This window comes from Acomys minous (assembly GCF_964271855.1).
Source record: "Acomys minous genome assembly, chromosome: 14".
In the NCBI taxonomy this organism is placed as follows: domain Eukaryota; kingdom Metazoa; phylum Chordata; class Mammalia; order Rodentia; family Muridae; genus Acomys; species Acomys minous.
The window spans coordinates 112,542,543-112,550,779 of NC_140496.1; positions in this window are offsets into that span (position 1 = coordinate 112,542,543).

The following is an 8,237-nucleotide window of genomic DNA, read 5'->3' on the forward strand; positions in this document are numbered from 1 at the left end:
CATGATTGTGATTTCTCTGTCCACTGTGAACCATAGAATTTAGGATTAGATTGTCTTTACATTACATTTAGATTTTTGTTCATTCACTCAACAAAATTTTATTAAATACTTAATTTGCAAAAATTGTTTTGGAGAACAAGAGGATAATGGTCCTATATTTATGGTATCAACAGTTAGTAACACATAACTGAATTTCTATGTAGAGTTTTGTCCACTTTTCAGGAAATATTGCACAAAATTACCTACAGAATATGCAAACTATTTGCAATTTAAACAGACACACATCTACGTAGGCGCCAGACACCTAGTTTTGGGATTTAATGATAGGCACAAAAGCAAAATTCTCCTCTATCACCACCATCACCCACTCTCTTCTGACAGTCAAAACAAAGAAACAACTGCAAGATAAAAAAAAAATTGAATCAACTTCCTGGGTATACAGTGTACAAGAGAAATGAAGTTTCCTCCTTTCTCAACAGAAGTCTGCAAACCTCATCAGGAATAGAATGGCTCCAGAAATCGTATAAATGAAAGAAGCGTTTCTACAATAAAAAGATAAAATAATATTTGCATTACCCGCTTACTCACTTACTCACAAGATACCAGGAGTCTGGGAAAAACAATGACAGCATGAAGAACACGAAACTACACTTTCATGATAAAGGTAAAACAATACCTAAAAAGGTACCTGGACTTGAGCTATTTTGCAGGAAGTTCTCCCAAGATGGGCCAAGCTACAAGATGCTGTGGGGAAAAGCAGGATCTATGCTAAGCTCCTATTTAAGTGGAAAATACCAGGCCAGAGCTAAAACCAAGTCCAGAGTGTTAGCAGGAAATTGGTTCAGGGCTTCCACTGCAAATATGCTAGTTAAGCCAGTAGTGTCACCAATTCCAGCAACCAACTCAAACAGGCAAGATTTGTCTTTTATCTTCTTACTCCTCCCTTTCCTCACCCCACCCTCTGTGCTCCCTAACAGAGGAAACAGCTGCTAAATAACTAAGAGGCCTAGAAGCAACTGCTTTAACAAGCTAAATACACACTGTTGTAATTATACTTTAAAGAGTTGTAAATAGAGTTTAAAGGCAGATGTCTTAAAACATGGAAGACTAGACTTTAATCTTGAAACAAGACTTTTATGTAAAAGATATAGAATATCAAAGGATCTACTCAAAATTCCAGTAGGAAAATGTATAGCATTACATTGCTCTCCCCAAAGCTTGGCCCAAGTCAGAAGAGAAGCAAACAAGTATAGAAATCAAAGTAAGTTGGTGGGATGCCAAAAGACAGACAAAGAAAGGGTTTAGGCAAGGCACAGTGTTTGACTCTAAGGCTGCTGTCCTTCTACTAGCAATAAAAATAAATTCACTTAATATAAGTTTGAATTGAGCTTAACTCTTTGGGTTCTCCCAGTGTGTTTAAACACCACAATGAAAGACCTTCTAAAAATTGCATCAACTATAAGTGAAAACATTTAAATCAAGGATTTGAAGCAAATGTCCTGGCATGACCACATTATTTCTGTGGGAAAGACAAAGGCATTGGAGGAGTTTTCTTGGCTCTTTTCACATGACAAAAGGTGATAAGATGTAAGATTGCACCTGATGTAACATTGCACCTGTATTTGCCTAAGCTTAGTATAAATGCCACCTGATGTTTTGCTTGTTTTAATAATGTAATGAGAAGTGCTTTGTTTGCAGTACTTGTGCTCAGAAGCCTAGAGTCCCCTAGTTTGTCCCTACTCAGATCTTTGCAATATATCCTTAGATACTGAGACAGCCTTGCTGGCCATGGACAAGTCAACACTTTTTTCCCCTTGTTCTGGGAGTCAGACTCGGAGCCTTGCATAAGACAAGCACATCTTCATCCATTAAGATAAAGCCCCGCTGTCACAAAGGCTTGATGAACAATGAGAGCTAGTCAACTTCATATGGTTTGATTTCTACTGGCTTTTTTACTTTGATGTGGTATAACTTATCAATTCAATAATTGATTCTAAGAAACTTTCTGGCCTGATGGACATACTCTTCTACCAAGGAAAAGCTCTTTATTTTCACAGATATTTTTCCTTTTGTTTTGTTTTTATTTTTCATTTCCAAAGCATTTATTATAACAAATTTCAGCATACATTTAGTGGTATTTGATCAACACAAAGCATTAAAAATAAAATGCCAGTTTACATAGCCTAATTTGTTCAGGTGTCTATTATATTTGTGCTGCGGGTCATGGAAGTTTGTCTTTCTTTCTTTTTCTATTAAATATTTTTTAATTTTTACATATGCATTTCAGAAATGTAATAATAAGGCCTTATTTTGTAACTTTGTTACAATTAATAGCTTAACTGTTTCTTTGATTTAGTTCCCATAATTTTTCATGCTTTTAATAGAAATGTCACCAAAAATTTCTGGAATTTTTGTTTTTTTAATCTACTACTTACTATATTATCAGGGACAAAAAAAATAATAATTGGGGAAGAAAACCAAACCTAAACCCACTATATACTATATGGGAAAAATAAAATAAAAATCAGAGCTAAAGTTAATAAAGTTAAAGTTATTGTATTTTCTATATTGATATAAAAACATGAAGAATTAAAACTAAACTGCTTAGTGATTGTGAAACAGAACAGAAACTGTTTTGAGAGTAAGAACTAGTCATCTTTATTATTTCAGACCATTAATCATGATTATTTGTCACAGACATGAGGATAAGTCATAAACTTTGCTTGACAAAGTTCCAGAGACCTCCAACTGTCCAGCATGAGCTCTAGACATCCAGAACAGTTGTGGAGGCTTTGCTTGACAAAGTTCCAAAGATTTCAGCAGATCACCACTGCCCTTAAATATTGCGTATGGTACAGGTGTAATTTTGTTTTAAAAATCTGCCTTGTCTCTCCTAAACCTCTCTTTTCTCTTTATTTTTTACCCTTAAGGAAACTCATACAGGGACAACTTTCTCCCACAGAGAATGTTGAAAGAGGGCATCTGGCCAAAGGCTTGAAACAATGATAAAGTTTTTGCTTTGACTGAGCACCCAAGCCAAAATTGTATGAAAAAAAATTAAGACCTTGACATGACAGTACCTGTCTAGATACTGTTATCTGTAGAAAAGTTTCTTTAGAACCTTCTTTGAGAGCAATAGAAGGTGGGCTTGGAACATCATGCCTTACAGATACTTTACAATAAAGGACCCCTTGGTACTTAGCCTAGGCTTGGATAGCATGCCTGTTGGTTTGGAACTGGGAGTAAGTCAAGTTTTTTTCTTTATTAGAGAACATTTAGCTCAAGCCATGTTGCTATGATGATCTTGTAAACACAATGGCTTTAGCCTGGGGAAATATATGATTAAACTTTCCCAAGTACTGTTTAAGAAATAATAATCAGGTTATGCTGACCACTGCTTGGAAATTGATTAATTTTGCTGTATGCTTTATTGTAGGTTACACAGAACTGTTTGTATTTCCTTGTTAGACTTGTCTCTTGCTTTATTGATTTTTTTAATGCCCTACTAATGGTAAAACATGAGAAAAATCATGATGTAATCTGTAAGAAAAAAATGAACTTCACATTAAATAAAATACTAAGGTTGTCAAGGAGAAAAGCAAGAAAGGAACAGATATGAGACAGTATGCTAGGGTGAGACAGAACAGCAAGAGAGAAAGATAGATGAGGAGCAGCGAGCAAGAAGAGAGATAGAAAGATGGATAACAACAAACAAGGAGGGAGACAGAAAAGTAAGACAACAACAAGAAGAGTCAGACAGACAGCAAGCAAGACAGAAACAGAGACACATAGGTAGTAAGCATGTGAGAGAGACAGAAAATAAAATTCTCCTGTGCTTTAAGACCTTCAGCTAGTACCACATATGCCTGGGTCTCCAAGTATTTTTTTTCCTCCATTCCTCAACCTCTCCTCAACAACTAGTTTTTCTAGCTAGTTGTTCAATCAATGGTTGGTTTCCCTTAACAAGCTCTTCACTTCCTGTTCAATTCTCCCTACTGAAGATCCATCTCTTTTCTCTCATCTTCACTGGGTCTGGAGCTGGTCTGTGGGAGCAGCAGTTATTCTTACTGCTTTGTATTAAGTCTCATGCCATAACTGCAATGTAAATTTGGTTCTTTCTTTTTTTCTCTGCTGATTCCTTAATTTCACAACATAGGAACTCCTTAAATTATAATGTTCTGTAAAAATCATTTAGACCTATACAAATATAAACCAAGAGTATATATTTCTCCAACACTTTCCCAAACCACCACTAAGCTACAAATACACATAAGAATTTTCAGAGGCACAAATTTCATTTACTCTTATATGATCAAACAACCTAACTTTCCATGGATGGCAGTCAGAAGAAGACTTTGAGAAGAGTACAGTACTTCACTGAAAGTCATAGCTCCTCACTCCTGACACAGCATTTATGAACATATATAAGAGAGCAATAAAATCTTTCATAGACACATAGGTACTATAGGCCACATGTGTATATCTCAACACTATAGCTGGTTACAAGCTATATTAATTAATACAAGCATTAAAATCTAAGCAACTTCAGTTATGCTTCCTTAATCATTCAATTTCTTCCCAGGTATAATGTTACACAACAGAAGCTGAGTAAAGTAATGGTTACTCTTGACAGACTTTAAAATCATGAAGTCATGACCTTCATCTCCGAGCACATTCATTAGACTATTTCCAGATTTAACAGAATATGGAAGCCCCATCCTGAATGTGCATGGTGCTATCCCCATGGGCTGAGATCATGTACTGGAAAAGGAAAGAGAGGAGGAGGAGGGAGGGAATGAGGGGGAGAGGTCCAGCTGTCAGATGAACACCAGAATTCACCTCTCTTTTTTTCTGGTTGTGGATGAATTATGGCCAATTGCCTAATGCTCCTGTCGCCATGATCTCTGTCATGACAGACTATACATTCAAACTATGAAAAAATATAAACACTTCTGTAAGTTGATCTTATCAGGTATTTTGCAAAGATATGAAGAAAATTAACTAATAGAGATCATTGGCCAGAAAAATACTGTGTAATAAATATTTTTAATTTAAGCAAAATCTCTGAAACTCATGGAGCTATAAAACAGGATTAATTTTGGTATTATCCTAATCTTAGCCAAAGATATGAGAACATTGATAAAACTTTTGATAAATCACATTTTTAAAAAACTCATTGAACAAATAAAGTAAAAAACATACATTTGGAGAAAAGACATACATTTTAGATTAAAGAAGTGTATATAATCTAAACAACAAAAAGTACACATTCAGAACTATCATTTTCCAACTACTGAAAACTATGCACAAGGAAAGATCATTGAAGGAGCTCAAAACAAATGCTGTGCCACTTCTAGGGAAACATCAGAAGGAAGTGAGACAATATTTATACAGTCCTGAGGAAGAAAATCATTTCAGCTTAGAACTTCATACTCACAGAAAACCTCTTTTAGAAATGAAGATGAAATATTCCCAAGTAGGAGTAAATACATTTTTAAAGGTAAACATAAACAGTGAATGTATATATATATATATATATATATATATATATATATATATATATATATATATATATATTAGGCTCTTGTCCTCAACACTTCTATAAAATTCATTTGATCTCTGAAAACAAGAATTAAAATAGTATCTTGTCTGTAATTTATGTCTATATTATTTATATAAATTATTTATACATTTTTATATAATACAAATGCATACTACAACAAAAAGAGGAATAATAAGGGGAATTGTCTGGTAGGAAATTCACTAGATGCTTTATGAATAATAAACTATAGAAAGCTAAAACTAGACATAAAGATCTCCATGCATACTGTAGCCATCTAGAAAAAGTGATTATTAAAGTCAGAATCAAGATTAACGGAAGAGAAAGTGAAACTCTAAGCAGAAAAGTAACCTTAACTGTAATGCTTTGCCTGCACAAATTCATAGCATTCTTCCTTTCTTTTAACAACACATTAGCTATATTGAAATTTCCTATATATTCCATCCAAACATGGCTTCATGATTCTGTTTAATCTCCTCATTAATCACTCTTTCTCCATGTGGCTAATTCTAAATCATAATAAGCTCTGCTGTTTCTTTCTTAAGCAAACCCCCACCAAAAAGAAAGTCTTCATGACTTTTGTACACATTCTACATAGTTCATGAAGGTTTTCATAGTGATTAATTAAATATGTCACCCATTTATTTACTTCACAACTTACATAAAACCTGAGTGCATACCCAGTGTAAATTTAGGACAAGTGAAAGAAAAACTTTTAAAAGAGACAAATTTTTGTGTGGAATAAACCTTTACAGACCCAGTCATCCCAGATTGATGTCCTTCCAATTTTTCTATAAATCCTCTTTTCATTAAGCTAAGAAAGCAGTAAATGATAACAGGTCATATACAATATAAATACAGATATAAGCGTATATATATATATATATATATATATATATATATATATATATAAGTATATATGTGTGTATGTGTGTATATATACATATATATGTATAATATATGTATATATACAATAAGTGCTCATGGCCAAGTGTAAAAGAAGTAGAAGCTCAAAGAAAATCTGTGTATTGCAAGTAAATGTGGACAAGAAAACAGACACTGTGAAATTATAAATAAATGTGAACTACTTTGTGAGAGAATGTTCCTTTTTCTTTGAATTTCTATCATATAGGATAATTTTCAGACTTTTGCTGGTCTTTTCTCATCTACAACAACAAAATCTTTCATAAAGTTCTCACAACTCTGTGAAAATTCTTTCTATGTTATTATTATATGTAGATAAAGAAGGTGATAGGTAGAAAAAAACACCATAGGTGGAAGAGCAAGTCAAACAAATTTTTACTGAGGTGTGAACTCGCCTCACATGCATAACCTATCTTGGGCCTATAATAATGGTATAACTAAAGACAACAGGTGGTTGGAGGCTGCCTGGGGGTTATTTGTTTTTGAGGGGACAAGGTTTCTCTGTGTAGCCTTGGCTGTCCTGGAACTCACTCATAGACCAGATTGTCCTCAAACTCAGAGACCTGCCTACCTCTGCCTCCCAAGTGACAGGATTTAAGGCGTGGACCTGTCAAAGCAACTAATTTTTAAATAGCAATAAACGTAAAACATAAAAATCCTATTAAATAAGGCAAAATACAGACATTTGGTTATATGAACATTTTTCATTTGCACTGTCTGAAATTCATTAATGAATTTCACTCCCTACAGATAACCTCTCACTAGGCAAACTTGAAAGCTAATTAAAAAATATTTGTATAGGGATGGGATAACCATTGAGATGTAACAAGAATAAATTAATAAAAAAAAGAAAAAAGAAAAAATAGTTGTATTACAGCTTAAAGGTAAATAGGGTATCATGTGACCCAAGGGTCATATTTTCTAGTCCTCAATTCTTTTACTTCTCCACTAGAAAAGACAAAAGATTTCTTATGAAAAGCAAAAGCAGGCATAATGAAGATGTGAATGGAAACTATTTGACAGGAATGGATATATAGAAATAAAATAACGATACATATTAACTATGGAATGGCTTTATCAAAATGTATTAAGTGCACATGTATAAAATTAGGAGTATCCAAAAAGAAGATATGCCAATAAAGAGACTAAAACAAAGTAATATTAAGGTACTACAAAAACCAACCAAAACAAAAATTTTAAGTACTGTCTTTGTTAGTTTTTCTGTTGTTTTGATAAGACACCAAGACCAAGGCAACTTATAAAAGAAAGTTCATTTTTGATTTATGGTTTCAAAGGCTTAGAGTTTAATACTGTCATAGTTGGGAGCATGGTAGCAGGAAGGCAGACAGGACACTGGAACATTAGCTGAGAGCTGGCATCTTGGTTACTAAGTAAGAACCAGAGAGACACTAGAAACTGGGCACAGGTCTTTTGAAAGTACAATTAGGACAGAACTGTATACAATCAGCTGGAAGGAGTGGCTGGATACTCGAGTTAGAGTGCAGTGACCCTCCCGCCCGCTTCTTTTCTGGGGGATGTCAACAAGAAGCTCGGTGATCTTTTGCAAGCCCACACAGCTGGTCTCAAGAAATTGACGTAGTTTAGCTCAGGATAGTCTGACTAAAGTGATGTCTCTCAGTCGTTGTGCTGAAAAATTCCTACGACCAAATAGTTACAGAATGGTGACAGTGTTCTTATTGCTTATTAAATTGCTTAATTGCTTAAGCAATTGCTTAATTGCTTATTAAAGTAT